This window comes from Podarcis pityusensis (assembly GCF_964106645.2).
Source record: "Podarcis pityusensis genome assembly, chromosome: 12".
In the NCBI taxonomy this organism is placed as follows: Eukaryota; Metazoa; Chordata; class Lepidosauria; order Squamata; family Lacertidae; genus Podarcis; species Podarcis pityusensis.
Genome location: NC_138037.1, coordinates 22019127 through 22040745, shown reverse-complemented (window position 1 = coordinate 22040745; position 21619 = coordinate 22019127). Strand labels below are relative to the sequence as shown.

Genomic DNA, 21619 nt, shown 5'->3' with positions numbered 1-21619 from the left:
TTAGGGTGGAATTCCACTTTTCAACCCTGAAGGGTTTCTTCTTTTTTCAAGCCTAAAGGGTTCCCAGAACAAATCCAGGAAAAAGTTTTTAAAAAAATAATGCATCAAAACTACCAATGCCATATATAATTATAAAATAAATAAATAAATAAATAAATGCAAGGACCAAGCAGCTGTAAAAAGCCTGGGCAAATAAGTAGGTACCTGGTGGCGAAAAGTTAACGAATTCAGTAGCATGCAAAGCCACTTTGGTAGAGCATTTCAAAAACAGGGTGTCACCACTGAAAAATCTCCCATTTCCTGTTGCACCACTAACAGGATTTTTTTTAGAAATACCTCTAAGGAAGAACTTCATGTGGGAACAAGCAATGCTTGAGATACATTCAGGAAAGGGGCATAGCTCAGTGGTAGAGAACATGATTAGTGTGCAGAAGGCCCCAAGTTCAGTCTACTCCATCTCTAGGTAGGGCTGTGATAGACCCCGGAGAGTCATGGCCCTTTGGTGTTGACAGAGCTGAGCTAGATTCTGTATATAAGGCAGATTCCTGTATTCCTTCCTATGGTCCTCTGCAAAGGGCTGTAAGGGTCAAAGCCTGAATGGCGTTCGTCTGAAGACCAGAAGCCAGTGCAGTTGTTTTAAGACTGGCAAAACAAGATGTTCTGTTGTGTTTGTTGCAGAGAAGCTGGCGTTAATGAGAGTGGAATTGGGCTGGAATTCATTAGAATGCTTAATTCCCTAAGGAAACGTGGGAACCGTCTTCTGCCGAGTCAGACCATTGGTCCATCTGGTTCAGTGTTGTCTGCACTGATTGGCAAGCAGCTCTCCAGGATTTAAGGCAGGGAAGCCCTACCTGGAGAGACCAGGGATTGGACCTGTGAGCCTTGTGCTTGCTCTGCCACTAAGCTGTGGTCCTTCCCTTAATCTGAGTTGTTCATATCTTGAAGAAGCCATGGTAGATAAATTTGTTTTGGCAAAGAGGTCAAAGCAGGCTTGCTGTCTCCCCACTTTCATTTCTGATTTATGTTAAACCTTTTGTCAATGCCATTTGGGGGATCATTGTAAAACTGTTGTGGTTATAGCATTAGGCCCCAAATAGAGATAATATATACATTTGCATATGATGGAATTATATGTATATATAATGACCGTAGTTTAAACAAGAACTTTTAAGGTATCATGCCATTTGATACCCTTTTGAACACCTCTGATATGTGAAAAAATTGCAGCTGAATTATTTGCCAGTGTTTTGTGCGGTGAAGGAGGACATAAAGTCATGGGAAGAAGCTAAATCTTGCTTCCTAGTTGGGGCATATTGCCGCCATTAAAATAAATGTATTACCTAGAAGACTAGACTTTTTATTATTATTCCAGGCCATTCCATTAATATTATGAGATATAAAACAAAGTATGTCAAAAGTTTTTATCAAGGGCTTTATCTGGCATAATAATAATAAAGTTTACTGCTGAGGGCAATGATAATGTATAAACCTATTAAGAAAGGGACCTGACTGTTCCATGCATACGTTTATAGGTAAAAAAGTAAAGGTAAAGGACCCCTGGATGGTTAAGTCCAGTCAAAGGTGACAATAGGGTTGCGGTGCTTATCTCGTTTTCAGGCCAAGGGAGCCGGCGTTTGTCCATAGACAGCTTTCTGGGTCATGTGGCCAGCATGACGTAATTGCTTCTGGCGCAACGGAACAGCATGATAGAAACCAGAGTGGAAATGCCATTTACCTTCCTATTTATCTACTTCCACTGGCATGCTTTCGAACTGCTAGGTTGGCAGGAGCTGGGACAGAGCAACGGGAGCTCACCCTGTTGCGGGGATTTGAACCGCCGACCTTCTGATCGGCAATCCCAAGAGGCTCAGTGGTTTATATTACACCGTGGCACAATTAAAGTGGTATTAAAGGATCAAAAATGGCTAGGCACTAAATAATAATAATAATAATGGGCTTAACAATCTGAAGAGAGGAGACAAAATACATAGGAGAAGAAAGCAAAGGTGTTGCCAGGCACCAAAGAACTTGGAGTACCGCCCCGTGGTACAAATTTACATAAATTGTGCATACTTTAAGGATGTAAGAAAGAGCCTGCTAGATGGCCCATTTAGTCCAGCACCGTGTTCTCACTATGGCCGACCAGATGCCAGTGAGAAACCTGCAAGCAGGACCTGAGAGCACCAGAGCATACTTGAGACTATGGGGTCATACACTGACCGTCTAAATATTGTGCGTATTCAGTATTTTTTTATTGTTCAGGAGCATCACTTATTGGCCCTGCTCAAGAGGGTAGTAGTTACCCACCAAGGATGTTCTCATATGATGCTGGCTGTTGCTGTTTGGCTTGGAAGTTTGGTAGTGACAGAGGAATAAATGCACCAGAGAGGGACAAAGCAAATGGAATGAGGATCATAGAAAACAAATGAGATGTGGGGTTCAGGCATTGTGCTAGCCTAACCAACCTCACAGGGTTGCCAGAAGGTTAAATGATGTGTGCTGCCCTGAGCTGCTTGGATGGAGCTATTTGGATGGGTAGATAGACGGTCAGAGTTGTCTGTGCATGTTTCAGATTAAATGTTAAATCCTACATGGTCACCACTGAAGAGTATTGTAGAATGCAGCTGTAGCAACGTAGCGAGTTGATTCTCTGTAGGCTTCAGCAATGTTATGAGACAAGGATTACCGTATTTTTTGCTCCATAAGACGCACTTTTTTCCTCCTAAAAAGTAAGGGGAAATGTGAGTGCGTCTTCTGGAGTGAATGGCGCTGCGCAGAGAGGGAGAGCTGCGCAGCGCTCCTTCAGCGAAGCACCTCAACTGCGAAGCAGGAGGAGGAACGGAGCCCCGCTTGCTGTCCTGGCTTCTGCCTTAGCCGTGCGCAGCCTCTTCAGGGCAGGGGGAGCCTTCATCCTGCTGCCCTGAAGAGGCTTCACGCAGCTATCCCAGAAGCCAGAACAGCAAGAGGCTATCCCAGAAGGCAGATCCCTCTTGCTGTTCTGGCTTCTGGGATTCAGAATATTTTTTTTCTTGTTTTCCTCCTCCAAAAACTAGGTGCGCCTTATGGTCTGGTGCGTCTCATAGAGCGAAAAATACGGTACTCTGCTGCCATAGCCACCAACAGGCAACCAGCTCCCCACATAGAGCTGTCTCCAATGGGGATACTTCCATGCAGCAGCCACACATAGAAAGTGGCCATCTGTTTTTGCCCTGTGACTAAAAGCATCTGCGCAAACCGAACAAACAAATAAATGGGTGCCTGAGTGCAGCGGTAATTGGTAGCTCTCTCCAAGGGGTCTCCACCTTTCAGGCATTAAAAAACCAAGTAACAGTTTTGAAATGTTTATTCCAAAGTGAGTGACTAATGGCTTGTGGGCAGAATGGGCTTACATTATGCAGATGAGATGAATGTGGATATTGGCAATCCAGAAATGTAATTATACAACTGTGGGGGTTTTTAAAGAAGAAAATTGAGATGCGCTATTTTCCTCAGTGCGTGTGTGTATCTGTGGATTCCTCCTAATGGCCTGTTGGTTGGGCGTTCATCCTGATTTGCTTGCCCAAAACTCCTCTGGAGGCTAAACTGTGTCTGTGTTTGTACAACAATGAGCATTCATCCTGATTAGGTTGTGTGGCGTTTATACAACTTCCTGTCAATAATCTGCTCATCCCACACTATTCAGTATGTTTGTCGGTCACTATCCTAAAATTCTGTGTGTTGCTGAAGTGGATTTGTTGTGCTGGGGTGACAGAATGCTTTGTTCCACTTAAGTTGTGCAATTCTAAGTTTCTGGTATGTGCTTTAATCCTTCCCACAAAATATTGACAGTCAGGAGGTGACCTTATGTGTGTGTGCAATAGACATTCACACCAATGCTCTGATTCACTGTGGTTGAGCAAGCAGCTGTTTCGTTACTCCTCCACGGGCTTCTGAACTATTTTGGGAAAGTTTTATTAACTTTCTTATGTTAATGTTGTGCAAGCATAGATGGAGGAGTGTTGTATTTAACCTTCTCCCTGTCATGTCCCTTCACATTATGCTAGTGGAGGGACTAAAAGCACTCTATGAAAATAGTAATCGATGCAAAACGAATGTGTGTAAGGGTGGCCCAACCCTGATGCTTGCTTGGCCATCCAGGGGTGGAATTATGCAGGCTGGCACCAGTGAGATAGTGTGCAAGCTTGTATTAAATATGACAAGAAGGAACAACAACATACTCTTTTATGTTAATTGCTCTCATCTATGGATAATTACCGTGGTGTGTGTGGCTTATGTTTTTATTTTTAAAAAATGCAAAATGCCCTGTATCTCATTCATGGGTCATGTTTAAAAACAACAATCCCAAAACAGTGTCCTTTTTGCCTTTGGTACAGCTGAAACTGAAGGCAGCTGAGGCTTCCTGCACCACAAACAGAGGCTCCCTTTAGCATGCCAAAGAAGCTGTTTTCACTGAAAGCAAATCTTCGGCAAGTGATAGTGAAAGAATGGAAAAATAAAGAAAGGGACGGGATGTGGGTGGGGATGAGCAGCGACGGACAAAAATGCAATCTTTTAAACACTCCCCAAATTCATAATACAGGCAGAGCTTTTTTGTAGGGGGGTGGGGAAGAGAAGAGTTTTATGGGTTGGCTATATAAATGTAACAAAAACAAATTGTGAGAATCGGGTGGGGGCAAAACATGGTATATTTACGTTCTGATTCACTGTGCCTGGATATGAGAGAAAGGAGGAGGAATTCCAGTTTATGGCACTGTGTCCCAACTCAAGGGTTCGGTGTTCAGAGGAGCACCCCTTCTGCCGCCTTAGTTGCTGCTTGGAGTCTTTGTGCAATGCAATAAAATGATATACAAGGAAGCCATTGTTGTGCAGGGGTTGGAGTTAGGGCTGGTGTCATCATCTGGCATCCCCATTACCATGGCCCATTACTATCAGTTGCCCTATGACTAGGGCTGGGCGAGTCTGTCCATTTTGGTCTCTGTCCTTTTCTCACTTTTCCAGTCTCGGGTTCAGTTTGCCACCATTCCGCATCAGTTTGCAAGGATAGTGTGAATTTCTCCAGATGTGCCCATCCTTGCAAGCATATATCCCTCATATAATGCAATATTGTATGCAATTTTCACTAATATATGGAATTTTATCCATGCTTCCCCCCCCCCCCCCCAATGTACACATTTTTTGCAAATTATTTGGTTTGGAGAACTGCGTCACAAAACTGAGAGAAAGTGAGAATTTTGAGCCATGGCTGTGTTTTGGCTGACGTATGGTTTCATGAAGTGTACAGATGAAGGAACCTCACAATAAAATGCAAACCGAATCAAATTTCTCCCACTTACTGGTCCACCATTTGGAGCAGCACCCATTTAAACCTCCAGCATTTAAATTTCTCATGATGCCCCTGACCTAGTATAGTTCTGGGACATTGTGTGAAATCCTTAGCTGGAGGGGGAGCTAGACACAGCCGGTGCTTAGGATGCTGCTACTGCGGTGCCCTGAAGGAGGCCCACTGGGGGGGTCATTTTGGCCCCTCAGACCTGGAGACAGACAGTCTTGTGCTAGGGCGGGTGAGTCCTGGGTTCAGTTCCTCGCTCAGCTAGGGCTCTGTAAGGCTAATCTATCTCACAGGGTTGTTGTGAGAATGAAATGGGGGTAAGAATCCTATTAGCTGCCTTGAACTCCTCTGGGATAATGTAGGATATTAATGATTCTTTAAAAGACCAATGAAACAGATTTGTTTAGGAGAAGAAATATTGGTTAAAGAATGGTTTTGTATTGAGTTTCTTTTACTTCACTTAGAGACAATTGTGATTAAGCAATATATACATTGTTAAAATAATACTGGTGGTGGTGATTATGGGCTAAAATGGAAGTTGGAATGGTTAATTAGAAAGACACCTTCTTTGACGCAAAGTATAAGATGCAAAGACAACACACATCCTATCATGAACTCCTTCATTGGGGCAAGAAATGAGTCAACTGTAAATCATAAAGCTGTGAATCATAATCCCAGATATATGAAGCAGGGAATCACACAGTGCTTTTAGCTTGGGGTAATTTGTTTTGACCAGAGAGAGTGGCAAAACATTCAGCTCTCGTGGTGCAGAAAGAAGCTCCAAACTTTCAGTAACTGAGGCACAAATTTAAGTACAACTTTTGCCCAAAGGAATATCAATCTGGTTACTTAACAGCTGTACGTGTGGAAGGGGGTGGGAGAGCCTTGTTTACAGTCACATCCTGAACCAATGAGCATTGTGCACTGATTGATTCAGCATGGATGTAATAAAGGAGTTTCAGAAGTGGTTGACTGTGTCTCAGAAGTAGATGGAATAGGGAGGTGCCTCCTCTGTGAGTTGAAAAGGCTTAGGATGGTGTGGTTTCATCTCAGAAAGGTCACGCTTCGGGCAGAGCGTGCTTCTGAACATAAACGCCAATTGAGGAGGATGAATCAGAGCAGCAACCTCTGGGAGTGAGTTGCTTTTGCATTCCTGCATCATAGAGCTGTAGAGTTGAAAGGCACCTTGGATATCTCCCTGCCCAATGCAGGTTGCCTCTACAGCTGCCTCCCCCCCCCCCACCTGGTGCCCTCCAGATGCTTTGGATTCCAGCTCCCATGATCCTTGACTACTGGCCATGCTGGCTCGGACTGGTGGGAGTTGGAGTCCAGCAACATCTGGAAGGCACTGACTTGGCAAAGTCTGATCTACAGCATCCCACTTACAGACCTTCAACTCCTGAGGCAGCCTCTTCCAACGCAGAACAGTTCTGAGCATTTGCAAGTCTGCCCCATTTTCTGACTGACAACCCTACAGATATTAGCAGGTGGTTATCATGTCTCATCTTCTCTGAACCAGACTAAACATAATCCAGCTCTTTAAGGCCATTGCTCTTAGGACTTCCAGACCACGCAGACATCTTGCCATCTCTTCCAGTTTGTTAATGTCCACCTTCAAACAGGGGGCCTGGATAGATAAGATAAGATAAAGCTTTATTCGCATTAGCCAATGGCCATAGCAACAGTAAAACGTTACAGTATACGCAGAAAAGGAAATTTGATATAAGAGCACAAATTAATGTCCTGAAGCAGCCGTCAGTTAGTGGCCCTTATTCTGATTGCCCCTGCTATGAACCTAGCAACCTTTGCTGTTATCTGCTCATTTTGATCCGATAGAAGAAAGGACATTGTGGCAGTGGTTGAGTGCCCTGGGATGGTTAGTACGAGTGGGGTTATGATCTCGTTCCTCAGGTCTTTGTAGAGAGTACAAGACAGGAGGACGTGTGCCGCTGTTTTGGTGCTACCATCTCCACAGCGGCAAAGACGTTTCTCAGGTGGGATCTTTTGGAATCGACCCTCAAGTACTGCAGATGGCAAAACATTCAGTCTTGCAAGTGTAAAAGCACGTCTGTATTTTGGGATAATAAGTTTGTGCAGATATGGGGGCCAGAGAATCAAAATGGAGAGGTGGAAAATGAACATACCAAGGGCAGAATTTCCTTATAGTGGCCAGGTTGTTCTGATGCTCGATATCTTTTCGATGTTGACCAGTTAGACTGTTTGCTTTAGTAGGGCCCATAGTGAGTAGGTGTTGTGGGGATAGGCCACAAGAGTGAAGTTTTTGATAGACAGTTTTAAGCCAGGCACTTTTATGGGAGTCTTGAAGTACTAGGGATAGTAAACCGGGGGGATTTGAGTTTAGGCGGAGCCAGAAGTTAAGAGTTCTTTGCCAAGTCCGTACTTCTACTGAAGGGAGACTTGCCTACAGGGGGCCTGGAACTGGACAAGGTGGGGCTTTGTAGTTAAGAGGCTGAATCTGAGAGGCTTGGGTTCACTGTGGATAGTAAGCCATACTCCAAAAAAACATGCCAGCAGCATCATGGCGGACTATTTATTTATTATTATATTTATATCCCACTTTTCCTCCAAGGAGCTCAAGGTGGCATACACGGTTCACCTCCCTCTCCATTTTATTCTCACAAGCAACCCTGAGAGACAGTGGCCCAAGGTTACCTGGCAAGCTTCATGGCCAAGTGGGGATTTGAACCTTGGTCTCTAATGGTCCCAGTCCAGAACTCTAACCACTGCACCACGCTGGATCTCAGTCACACTGGGTGCTGTCTGGGTATAGCTATTTTTGAATGTAGTCCAGGCCTACATGATTCATGCCCTTAAAAACTTTCACTGGCTGTGCTGCTCAATGAAACCCATGTACTGCACAGAAATTTGGGGACTAGGAGAAGGTTGAGAGGTCTGGCATCATGCCTGCAGGATGACATGTTTGCCTACCATCCTTTTGGCCACCACAAGGCCATCTACTTTGGCTCAGGCTTACATTCCTGATGTGTTTCGGGTAAGTAGTCATTATGGGATTGCAGCTGGCAGGCAGCTGAGCCAGATGGATTTGTTTTGCGTAAGATGCCGCTTCAGCCATGCCAGTGGACTGTTTCAGCTGTAGCCGAGCTCCAGAATCAGTGGGCTATAAAAGTTCACATCCATTTACAAATTATGTGCTTACCAACCATTGCAAAGGCTTCAGATGCCCTTTCTCTGTCTCATTCTGGAATATCTCTTGGAAACTCTACCTTGAACATACTGTTCCCAAATAGAAAGGTAGGCTTGGGAGGTGGACGCCAGTGGTTTAAGGACATGAATGTTCTCCGGAGTATGAAATAAATGACATGTTCCGTCCACCTTTTTGTTTAAATTTAGGATTTTTAGTTAATGCGTGGTTTTAATGGCTTTAATAATTTTGTTGGCTTAATCAGTGGAAAGATGAGTTTATAAGTATTTGTAATAAAAATAGTTGAGGTTAGTGGAAATTGAATTGCTGGAATGGTCCACAGTAAGAAATAGAGTTGGCAGACCTCCAGGTCTCCATGTTTGCCTGGCCCCCTCCAAGCAGCAGGTGGAAGGCTTGATTCACTAGGTGGATGAGAGTGCCTTTAATCTTTGTTATTATTATTAAGAATGCTGTGCATGAAGCTTGCAAGCTTCAACCCAGGAGGATCTGGCTGCAAATGATAGCACAGACAGTCGGTTGGCCAGAGTGGCGGCGGCTCTGCCTTCCTCTACTCCCTTCTCCCGAACCATCTCCAGCGCCTAACCCCATGACGCCACCAGCGGCCACCCTTAAGTCTCAGGTTTGGACCCTGAAATCTCAGGGTCTGAGATGCTCCTGACCTGGCAACCCTAGTTAAGAGTGTAATCTTATATATGCTTACTAGGGAGGAAACCCCACTGAACATGGTGAGACTTGCCTCTGAGCAAACATGCAGAATATTGGCTATAAAGGCCAGTGTATTAATTCCTACTGCAGGCTGAGATCTGCTTCAGCTTTGATTCATTCTTCCCATCCTGCAATGCAGAGAGGATGGAAGTACATAGGTGGGAAGCAACATCTAAGGAACTCAATCTTCAGGAATTCAGGTGTGAACTGGCCTGATTTGATCTTCCTATACAAAGCAAGGGGTTGAATTTAGGCTGCAGTCCTAACCCCACTTACCTAGCAGAGTGATTTCTCTTTGTGGCAGTACTAAGTGCTGTCACCTCTTCTTTTTTTCACTGGCCATGACAGCCATTTTATCAAGATAATGAGCACCAGCGCCTCATTTTTAACCCCGAAAGCACTGCCCTAGGACTGACTTCTGAGTAGACATGGTTACGATTTGTGCTGTATTGGGTTATCTAGTGGCGTTTACACTTTTGGGAAGGTTCCACCAGAATTCTTGGCTCCAGGTATTAAAAAAAAAAAAAAGCATTTATATCTAAATGCAACTTCTTGTGCAGTTTTAAAGCCACCGCAAATTAATGTGGAAATGGGTTGTAAGAGATGTTTGAGTGAGCACGTGAAGAGGTGACATAGACTGTAAAATAAACTGATTTCTCTATCCCTTATCTTGATAAGAAGCGACATTCCCCCACACCCGTCACACGTGTGGTTCCTTTACCTTCAAATTGCATGAGGAGAAGCACCAGGGAAGCAGGACCTATGGTGCTGCAGAAGCATCCGGATTGCTCCTAAGACATAAAAAGATTAGCAAACAGTAGGCGCTTATTGTTCCCTCTGTGCCTCGCTGCACACAGGCAGATGAACGTCATAGAGGCTGAATCTAAGTACTTTAGAACCGTCGAGGTTTTCCAGTCAATAATCAGAGCTGGATTAGCAGTTGCACATTTACTTAGCCACAAGTGCATGTAGAACATCTGTTTCAACATTTCCAGTCGGGAGAGGTTCCTGTTGCACACACATGTGCTGACCAGGTGGGCTTCTCCTCCCGCTGTGCTGAGAGTCAACGTTTAAGAAAACCATTGTTCTGTCTTAAAGGCTTCCTTACAGGAGCACAACCATCTCCACAACAACATCCCTTCATCTCCCCACAGGCACTCCCAGTAGGAATTGTCAAGTTTTGTTACGTGTGATTATTCAAGCCGCTGGTAAATTTAAACATTTATACTCCTCTCCCAGTTTCGGTTGTTCCTCAAGAAGCAGAGTTCAGGTGCCAATTGGCACCCCGTGGGTGGTTGCAACTGTTCTTACTTATCTCTTTTTTAAAAAAAATCAAAATGTTCTCTCACTAATGCCAGGTTTGTTTTTGTGTTTTTAAAACCATTTAGCAAAAATGGCATGCTTGTATAAACAGTTTTAGAAAGCAATCCTGTTCCCTTGCTGCTGCCATATGGCATAGGCCAGCCACAGAGAAAGGAAGCAGTGGAAGGTGGGAGGATCAGGCTCAATGCTGACTGGTGCTGGCTGTGAGAGCAGCTTGGGATCCAGTGGATTCCGAGCCGATCCAACCCTGCCCGTGCCTGCCCCTTTTTAAATGCTCTGTTTTGTTGCTTTCCACCAGGCTCTGCCAGCAGGGATAATGTGTAATATGTTGCTCTGCCCTGAGTTTTTTCTATGGAAATGGGGGTTCCACCTCAAGGAATAACATGCTTGCTGCTGTAAGCAGACTCCCTTGTCTGGAGATGAATAACAAGGTGACTCAGAATTCATCTCCTGGCTTTCAGCTCAGTCATGTTGGCCTCTGGGTCATGTAAACAAAGCTGAGAATGAAGTGAGTTTAGGATCTATTATCTCGAAATGTTCTCATGTAAACAAGCTAATGCACCCTCTGTACTCCCAAAGACCACACAATCCCTGATTGTGACTGGTTGGGCCTTCAAATGTTTCCTCTCTCTCCACAACTGGGCACATAGATTTTGTGTCTCAGAATATTTGCCATGTTCTTTGTTCTGGATAAGTTTGTCATAGGGACAGAACACTTGGACACTATGACACAATTTGCTTAGCTAAAACAATGCCATAGTTTTCTTTTTTAAAAAAGTGTTTGAATTTGGTATTATATTTGCTGATAATTTATTTACCTGGCTCATTAAAAGTAAAAAAAAAAAATGTTCTGAATTGTCTGACTTGCAGAATTGCCCCCCCCCCCCCTTTCCTGGTAGTTCTTTGTTTTTGTAGCTCTGGACCAAATAAAATATAATGAATGACACACATGATTGGATGAAGGCACTTACCTTGATTGGCATAGTGGTCCTGGGGGAGGGAGTGTTTAACCCCCTTCCCCTGTGCTCTTTCCCCACACTATCTAAAATATATACGTCTCCATCCACCTGAGTTGTTGATAGTTCTGTAGCAGAAAGGAAGATACAGAGAAATACACGTCTCTGCATGTTCTTCCCACTTTGAGGCTAATAGCAGCTTTTGGAGCAGGGTTAGACCAGGAAGATGGCCAGAGGGAAAGTGTTAAGGGCTTCCCTAGCATTACAGCTCCAATCAAAGTTAGAGGCCCTCCCACAAGCTAATTTAATATGTTGTGTGCATGTTCAAATGTACAAACATATGCTTCTATTCTGCTTAGTGTATGTGTGGGGTTTGTGTCAGCGTTACTTGTATGGGTTCTCTTACTATTCACCTGAGGTTGGGGGTGGCCTAGGGGGTGGTTGGTTGTCTTTGGTTGGCTGTAGTGAGATTACTTTTTGTGTGTGAGCGGTGTGTGTGTGTGTTTTTGGATCAGGTTAGCCAGATTTATTCGTATGCTGTCGGCAGATTCTTGTCACTGTCTTGTTGGGATGTGTATGTGACAAAGGGGAACCATACTGGGGTGAAGGCGTCCTCTTCTATTTGTCCCTGTGTCAGTTTCAGTTTGTTGGTTAGTTTTTCTAATAAGGCTATTTCCCATACTATTTGATACCATTGGTCCATGCTTACTCCCGACAGGTCTCTCCAGTGTCTGGCTATGATGCGTCTGGCTGCTGAGAGTAGGTGGGTTATGAGCTCTTTTTGGTGTGAGTGGGCATTATTATCTTGGAAGATGTTTAGTAGGGTCAGTTCTGGGGTGACTTCTAATGCTTGCTTAATTAGAAGCATAACCACCCCACCCCACTTACCATTTCCCCTTCCCCCTCTTTCCCCCTATTTTCTTCCTAACCCAACACTGTATGTAACACTAATGTCTCACAACAAATGAAACTGATTTGTAGAAAACAGAGACTTGAAAAAGAGACAACGCATGTATTTTTGTAAACTTAAGAAATCATACACACACACACACACACACACACATCTATCTATTTATCTAGCTATACACACATATATGATAATGGACCATACGTGATGTGGCCCTCTAGAGTAAAAAAGGAATTTTATTGCTCCTTAAATCATAAATCACCCTCCACTCCACCCTAGTGACTCTTGTGCTGTTTAAGATACATATTCATGAGTGTACAAAGAAGAAAACTTTATTATTAACTGAGCCCAGAACGTAATAGAGTACCTTGTTTGCTCTCCCGCTTCCCCTTTTGCAGGCATCAAATTTTGAGCTCCATTGATTAGATTCTGAGGCCAAGGACAGGGCTTGCTTTAAAATAAATAAAAATAGAAGAACATCTAATAGTTTAGGTGCTTAATTAATGTGCAGTGAGCAATTGGGTTGCCACCAAAACCCACTTTTGCATGGGCTAAGCTCAAGATGGGCAGCATCGCATCCATGAAAATGAACCACGTGATTCAGCATCTTCTTGTTGCGTGTTGTGTCCTGTGCCATGTCCATCCTGGATGAATGGTTATAGCAATATTTCATGGGGCAGCACTGAACTGCGTGGCCCATTCTTTAACAATGCAGTGCTGTGTGTGGAGCACAAAATGATGTCATTGAAGGTGGAGAAAAGGAACAGCCTAGTCCTGCTGTCACACTAAATAACCACCATGCCTCCATCTCTGTGTGTCTCTCACACATGTGTGGTGTCTCTGTTTAATACTTCTGAGCTACTGGAAAAGTACTGAGATCTTCAAAGCCATCCTCGCTATGTTTCCTAAAGTCCTTACTCGGACAAGTTTAACTCAACAACAAGGAAACTCCTGTGCAATTTCAAAATCTGCCTGTTCTTTACGGTTGCAACCTATGCTCTAAAAGTAACTGATGCCATAACCATGGTGCCAATTGCCCATGACATATTTCTGTTTGTTTTCCCCTACTGGCACACAGTCCTTGGGGCTTTTAGCACTTTAAAATACCCAAGCTCTGCAATAGGTCATGGTTGGCCAAAGTTGCTGAGACCATGAGCAGCTTATCAGCCTCTTCATATGTCCAAGAAGCAGATTAAAGCCTCCACCGCTGTCATTTCTCCTTCCACAACAACCCTCCATTACCTCCCTTGTGCTGCGAACCCTTCTCCCTCCCCCTCTTCACAGGCTAGTGGAAGCGGAAACAAGTGGGTTTGAAGTCTGCGGTGCATCCAGGAAATTAATGGAGATATTTGCAGAGAAGGGAGAATTAGAACAGGCCAGCAAATACGAAGTGCTCAGGGTTGAATCTCATTTCTGCGGACTTAATGTTATTCCCCAACTGGCCTATTCCTCACAGCCCCCGAGGCCTTGACAGCCATCCAGAATGGTGCCCTGTCCTCCCACTTTGGACTATGTGTGTCAAGCCAGAAGGCAAAGAGGGAGAAGACCTGGTTTCAGTATTAGAGCATTCAAAACTAGTTAATAGGAATTAATTAAATTCAGGATATTGCAGGGCAAGATAGACAGAGCTTGAGGGCTCCCGATAAAGTAATTAAAATGGTGGGTGACGCTTGAGTGGTTTGTATGTATTATCAGAACCGTGAGATTGAATTACAGCCAGTCATCAGCTCATGCATTATTTATACTGCTGTATCAAAATATTTTTTAAAAAGAAGAAAAACAATAAAGCAAGTTTAATTCTATAAATGATACGAAACATTTCTGAGTGCCAGCCTTGAAGCACGCTCTCTCTCTCTCTCTCTCTCTCTCTCTCTCTCTCTCTCTCTCTCTTTCTCCCTCCATTGGCCTTGATGCACTGGGAGCTAGCCTGCCTTGTTTCTAGAGCGGCGTGCAAATGTTCAGTCAAATTCCCCACCCATTTATAGGCGAATAAATAGTGGGGAGGAGGGAGGATTCCACTGACTTTCTCTAGGGGTGGCAGAAAAAGTCTTCCAACAGATTTGCAGGGATGTGGCTCACCGTTAGCAGTGGCAGTAGTTCAGCTTCCTTCTCCCATGTTCCCTGCTGCCCACATTAAATTTTTCTTTATTTTTTTTGCTGCAGCAGCTGTGTTGGCAACCTGGTCACCATTTTGCAACCTCTACAGTGTCCCAGACAAAGTGCCATTCTGGGGCATGTTGGCCAGTTTGGAAATGGTGGCCACCAGACACACAAAAAAGAAGAGGATTATTTGGAGCAAATTATGCTCCAAATTGTACTGCCATTGTCTTTTCATCTTGTCTCCTACTAACAATCTTACTCCCAACCCTTGCCAAGATAAGTTTTGAGAAGGATGGAGACCAGCAGGGTATTTTCCTGGTCTTGGCACCCTTTCCGAGCTTTTTATTCTGGAAAGTCCCCTAACTTTGCCAAGAGTTCTCTGTAGAAGCTTAGAACAGTGCAAACAATTAGAAGGCGAGTCATGGTTAGCTTGCTTAATTTGTACATGTAGCCCCGGTTTGTATTTAAGGCTCCATGCATGCAATTGGAGTATGTGCGTTCATGCCTGAGGCCTACTCTTTCACCGTATTGCATATACAACGTACATGATTTAGCATCAGGATTCTTGCTTTCCCTTATGTTTTTCATGTTAAGATCTGTGTACTGGCACTCTAAAGCTTGACCTGCATATGTTTGCACAAAGAATCTGATCTGGCCTGGCCTGGCCCCTCTGTTATGCTAGGGTGAAAGCGCAGGGAAGGAGGCTAGTGACATCCACAGCCCAGTTTCCATGGAGACAGCTCCACACATGCTGATATTTTGGGACTGGGCTCTTGACCCTTCAGCCATTCTCCTCCTGGAACATGAGGCTACACCTCAGAATACTTGCAGACTGTGTGTGTTTGAGTGTACATCAATTGTGCATTTGGGCATAGGCGAGGGAGGGAAGCAACACTGGTGTCTCTGCTGCTTAAACAATGACCAAGGCTTATTCATACACGCCACCCCCAATTTCCACAGCAGGGTAAGATGGCAGGGAGTTCCAATCGCTTACCCAGGGTCTACGTTTCCTTTGCAAATGAGCCACAGCGGAGACTGTGGTGTCTTTATGATGTACGGCTTATTTACACATATGTACAACCTGAGCCTACCACGGAGGGGTTCAAAGCATTACACTCCAAGAGGGTTCTGTTTCTCTCATTCCTGCAGCCTTGGATTCAAACTGTCTGCCTACATTGTACCCTGACCACCCACTTCTCAACTTGCTGCTACTTAACAGATGGGGTCCTTTCCCCACCTCAATCACATCACAGCCAACTGATAATCCTGAAACTTCCTCCTAACAAAAACTCTGGCATTGTTTTCTGACTAGCGATCTCAGAGCTTGGGGAGGGGTCCCCCCCCCCCCATTTGCTGGCTGGCACAGAGTCTTTGCTCTGTGCTTTACTTCCTTTGTCCTCTTTTAATGGCCCGTCTCCCCAGGTGATTACTAGACATGGGAAGCTGGTTTGACCTGTATTTTAACATGCAAAGTCCAGTATCTGGCAGCCCATATTAATACTCCAAGCACTGGTTGAATTCAAACACTTACTTATATCCAGGAATTACCCTCTAACTCATAACAATATTATTCAGAAGCTTAGGAGCAGCTCTGGAAGCTGCCTTGAACCAAACCATTGGTCCATCTTTCTCAGCACTGCAGCTCTGCAGGGTTAGTCAGGAGATATTTTCAGCCCTATCTGGAGATGCCAGAGGTTGAACCTGAGACCTTTTGCATGCAAAACAGGTGCTTTAAAAGTAAAGGTACCGCTGACCATTAGGTCCAGTCGAGGACGACACTGGGGTTGCGGTGCACATCTCGCTTTACTGGCCAAGGGAGCCAGCGTACAGCTTCCGGGTCATGTGGCCAGCATGACTAAGCCGCTTCTGGCGAACCAGAGCGGCGCACAGGAAGGACGTTTACCTTCCCGCCGGAGCGGTACCTATTTATCTCCTTGCACTTTGTCGTGCTTTCGAACTACTAGGTGGGCAGGAGCAGGGACCGAGCAACGGGAGCTCACCCTGTTGCGGGGATTCGAACTGCCGACCTTCCAATTGGCAAGCCCTAGGCTCTGTGGTTTAACCCACTGTGCCACCCGTGTCCCTTAAAGCAGGTCCTCTAATACTGACCTTTTTGTCATACTCACCAGCTGTAGGTCTGACAGTGAAGACTGACTATGCCCAGCACCAAAGGGGTCTGAGAAAATCTTCCCATTGCTCAAGCCAATGAGCAAGCATGACCTATTAGTCTATTTATGGGTCAGGCTCTGAGAGTTCCATCTGATCTGTTGGTGTACAAAGGCTTGCTTGCTGGTCTTATAGGTCTCCCTGGTCATCTTGCTTTGGCAAGAGCTGGGTAACGGTGCACAGGTTGCCTTCTTTGCAGTTCCTGCAGGTCACAAGCTCATAGACCCAGAGTGGTCTTGGTGCTCAGTGTGTGAAGGAGGGAAAGAAGTGGGATTAGTTCATTCTAAATCAGACCAGACTCAATTTGCACCCATGGAAAAGAAGCGGCTTGGCTGGGCAGCCCACCCCACCCCATGTATTGGCCTTGGCATGCCCACCTCCACCACTTCACCAGTGTGCATCTAACTTAGCACAAATACTGGTCCCTAATGAGCTGCAGGGCATTATGCTTATTCACCTTGGCTGAGCCACTTAACTCTTGCTCCCATACAGTGCTCATGCAGCTGTAAAATGTGAACAGTGGCTTCCCTCCTGCAGTGAGGCTTGGCTCATCTTCAGGTATGTTATTCAGGATCGTCCTGATGAAAAGCAATGAAGAAACAGGTCCCTTATTGTGACATAGCCCTATGGGTGTATTTATGTACCGTATTTTTCGCTCTATAGGACGCACTTTTTTCCCTTCAAAAATGAAGGGAAAATGTGTGTGCGTCCTATGGAGCGAAGACGCCATAGCCCCGCGACCCTCTCCTGGCTGGAGAGGTGACGCGCGGCTATGGCAGGAGCCTCTACAGCCCCACGTCACCTCTCCAGCCGGGAGAGCGCGTGTGGGGCTAAAGAAGCACCCCGCGACCCTCTCCCGGCTGGAGAGGTGACGCGCGGCTATTGAGGCTCTTGCCATAGCCGCCCGTCACCTCTCCAGCCAGGAGAGCGCGCGCGGGGCTAAAGCAGCCCCCCGCGACCCTCTCCCGGCTGGAGAGGTGACGGGCGGCTATGGCAGCAGCCTCTATAGCCGCGCGTCACCTCTCCAGCCGGGAGAGCGCGCGCGGCCCCGCAACCCTCTCCCGGCTGGAGAGGTGACTTGCGGCTATGGCAGGAGCCTCTCCGCTGTGCCTTTCCGCTGCTCCCTGAACTGCTCTTTGGGGCTGGTGGTGGGCTTCCCCCCGCCAGCCCCAAAGAGCAGGTCGAAAGGAACCTGAAGCCTGGAGAGCGAGAGGGGTCAGTGCACACCGACCCCTCTCGCTCTCCAGGCTTCCAAGGTAGCCGCCTGAACGCACCTTAAACGGCACCTTGTTTTAGAGCGGGAAAACAAGAGGGGGAAAGTTCTCCCCCTCTCTGCCCAGCGCCTCCTGCCACTTCGCTGAAGGGGCGCTGGGCAGAGAGGGGGAGATTTTTTTTTTTCTTGTTCTCCCCCCTCAAAAACAAAGTGCGTCCTATTGTCCGGTGCACCCTATGGTGCGAAAAATACGGTAAACAGCTCTGTGTGTGCAAACTTAAGCTGCATGTGTTATTGGTAACAAGGTTATAAAACAGGCAGGGCCAGTGTTTTCCAACTGGGTTTGGGTTTCAGCTTTGCTGGGATCGCTGCTGTTTGGCTCCTGTGGGCCCAGTGATTTCAGGCTGGAACTGAAGTGGCAGAAAGGGAGCATGCATGAGTCAAGCAGTGGAAATTGTTGAGTGGCGATAATTGTTAGAAACCTAGCCAGAAGGATAATGTTGCTCAAGAGATGGAGAGGAATGCTTATAGTACCCACTTTAAACAGTCATGGTTTCCCCCAAAGAAACATGGGAACTATAGTTTCTAAAAGGTGCTGAGAGTTGTTAGGAGACATCCCTATTCTCCCCACAGAGTTATAATTCCCAGAATTCACTGGGAAAGGGGATTGATTGATAAACCAGCCTGGAAATTGTAACTCTGTGATGGAAATAGGAGAATAACCTCCCATTCTAAAATAGCAGGCAGTATCATTTTAAATGAACAACGCATGGAGAATCAAACTGGTGTAATGTGTTACTAATGCAAACTTGCTGCCTCTAATGAAATTGCCAACAATGCTTCAACGAGCCAATGAAGATATAATAATTACTATGCTGAGGTTGGACCACCAGTTCATTGAAGTCAGCATTTTGGCTGTTAACACTGACCGGCCAGCTGCCTCTGGGAGGTTCAGAAGCAGGGCACAGTTGTGATAGCCCTCCTGTTGCTAATTCCCAACATCTGGCAATCTGCATATGGGAGCCTTGAAAACAAGAGGTTTTGCTTTTTGTGTCTCAGTGACTGTTTACCAGAGATAAGCCCATCCTCCATAGTGCTGCTCTCTGTTCAGGAGTGCAAATTCACCTCATCATCTAACATTCAGTGCATTTACACTAAATGTGCAGTTCTTGCGGCGATAAGTTTTGCAGGTGGGTTATGATTAAGTGTTTCTCTGTGTACGTATACCTAGTGCAAGCACTTTCACCTTTATCGGTTTCCACATGTAAGAAGCAGCTAACCCAGCTTTTGTTCTAAACAAACGCTTTACGCCTGCATTTTTATTTTACTTCCCCTCCAGCCCAACTTAATTGCATGTGTAATGTTCTGCGGATAGCAACGGAATTGATTTATGACGGCTGCCCAAAGTCCAACTTGGCAAAGTAGCAAAGGTAACTAGTTAATTAGTAGACAGGCTCCTGGGTTGCCCAGGTGCAGCTAAAGATAGCCTCCCATTTCATCCATTTAATGGTTGCAAGTGAACCAGGCTCTGCATAATGTGTGTGGTTTTTAAGTTGCTCTGATAAACAGGCTGTGGGCTTTTGGTTCACGCTTCCAGCATCTTGTCCTTGTTAAACATAAGCAGTTTAAGATCTTGTCCTTTTTCTGCAGTCAATTATAGGGATATTTCCCATTGGTTTTTCTCTCCACCCCCCACCCCTCACTTTTCTTCTCTTTTCTTTCCAAAACAAAGTCTTGTGGTTGTTCCCTGCTTCCTCTCCTTGGAAAGAATAGACTCTTCCAAGTTGGTATCATCTGTGCATTTTAATACGTGTGCTTAATTCACTGGCTCAGGCGCAATCTGGTATGTTGCACCGTTTGTGACTGGATGACATGACAAGGGAGGGGTATTTAGTGACTAATTTCTAGAGGGAGGAGAAACTGAAGGTTTGTCATGTGGAAAAGTACTTTAGCCTATTGAAGCAATGTTGTTTAGAGAATCAAGTAGAGCAAGAATGGCCCACACTGCATGTAAGCCGCGAGACTGAAGAGCTTTCTTAACACACAAGAACCTTTTCCAAGAAGGATATATTATATACATATTTTTAAAATCTCATTCTAGACCGAATCTTTAAAATCTGGGAAGCAAAAAAGAGCGGTAGCATGTGGAATGCAGACTAACCATCTCATTGCTCTACCAGTAGAGCTAATTAAATTAATGTAAGTGGCTTTTATTATTTGGAAAGGAAGAAACTTTGGAGTGGCAAACATCAATATTTGGCTTGAAATGTTGCCTGCATGCTTTTTTCTTTTAATATTGGTTTATCAGCATCTAATAACGGAAGGATTTGTGAGATAATAACTAAGCGTGGTTTAAAAGATTTGTGTCTGAGGGGAATATTTGCAGGCGAGAGTTCCTTTTGTGGACTTGGGAGATAATAAAAAATAATGTACTGCTGCCTTTTTAAGGCAATAGAGAGGTGGGGTGCTCTTCTGTGTCTTGCAATTTACAGATTACTTGAATTTTGGTATGAAATGAAGTTGTTTCAATATGATGATAAATTGTGGTGATTTGCTTTCCTGGTGGGATATTCAGTGCAGCAGGGGCACTCAATTTATTTGTGTTAAGGAATGCATGTAAGAGCAGCACCTGACCCAAATATGCAGATGTAGGAGTTGGTTAGGGATGCAGGCATACACTGTTTTTAAAAAGCAATGGAATAATAATAAAATTAAAATGTAAGCTACTGTTAACAAAATGCCTGTGTGTATGTGTGTGTGTGTGTGTGTGTGTGCGTGTGCGTGTGTGTGCGTGTATGCGTGTGCATGTGTGTATCATATAGAATATAAATAGGGAGGCCACTTGTACTAACTGCCCAAAGAGGTTCAACAGGAAGAGCTATGTGACATACGCAGTTAGAAATGCATAAAAGGAAGCAACCTCTGAATGTGATTGGGCTGCAGATTTGCTGGTCATCTGGCTAGCGCCATTTCACACAAGATGAAATTCTTAGGAGAAAAACACTTCTTCATGGGAAGCAGTCGGAAACGCTCACATATTCCTCTGCTTGTTTCTTAGGCTGGGAAGCTGGGATCAGCCATAACTTCATATCAGGTGCACTGCTTGCCAGTGTCTTCCCAGAAGTCTCTTCACTCATGTTGTCTTGGGTGAATCAGGAGAGCAGCCATGTTCTGTTGTAGCTCAGTGGTAGAGCATCTGTTGGTACAATCCACTGGAGCCTGTCTTCGCATGCAGGGGAAGTCTCCAACTCACCAAGGGTTTGAGACCTATAGTTACCCTCACCTGGTTTATCCAGCCAGTCAAAGCTGTTCCCAGGATGTGGCCGGCCGCTGTCGCATGCTGACAGCTTCTAGAAGCTGCAGGTGAAAGCTGAATGCAGAGTGGGAACCAAAGGTGGATAAACTACCCCAAAGGAGCATGGTGTGTACCCCACCAGAGGTACTCCTCCTCCTCCTCCTCCTCCTCCTCCTCTAACACCCCATACACTACCCCATGCACCCATGAAGCAGCACATAGTGTGGCCAGATTCAGACCTCACTCTAAACCATAGTTTATAATGGCAAAAATGAGCCAGTGAGCCATGCCCCTTCTTCCTGTGGCACAGCAGTGAGGAAGAGTTCAGAATCCTTTCCTTCTAGTTTAGAGGGAATAAATAAGCTGCAGCTTATTGTGTCATCTGTACATGACAAATGGGGGTTAATCTTAACTACGGTTTGCTTGAAAGAATGCAACTTC

General features: G+C 45.2%; 1 protein-coding gene across 21 annotated transcripts in view; it reads left to right on the top strand.

Annotated features, from left to right (window-relative positions):
- Positions 1–21619, top strand: part of KIAA1217 — a 370991-nt gene that overhangs the window by 309034 nt on the left and 40338 nt on the right. Inside the window, exon 1 of one of the 21 annotated variants that reach the window (XM_080974367.1) lies at positions 8514–8602. The exons of 19 other annotated variants lie outside the window; for them this stretch is intronic. The gene's annotated coding sequence lies outside the window, so the exon portion shown is untranslated. Of the gene's footprint in view, positions 1–8513; positions 8603–19876; positions 20083–21619 lie in introns of those variants that run through there. One more of the 21 variants, XM_080974366.1, reaches the window with a different exon arrangement.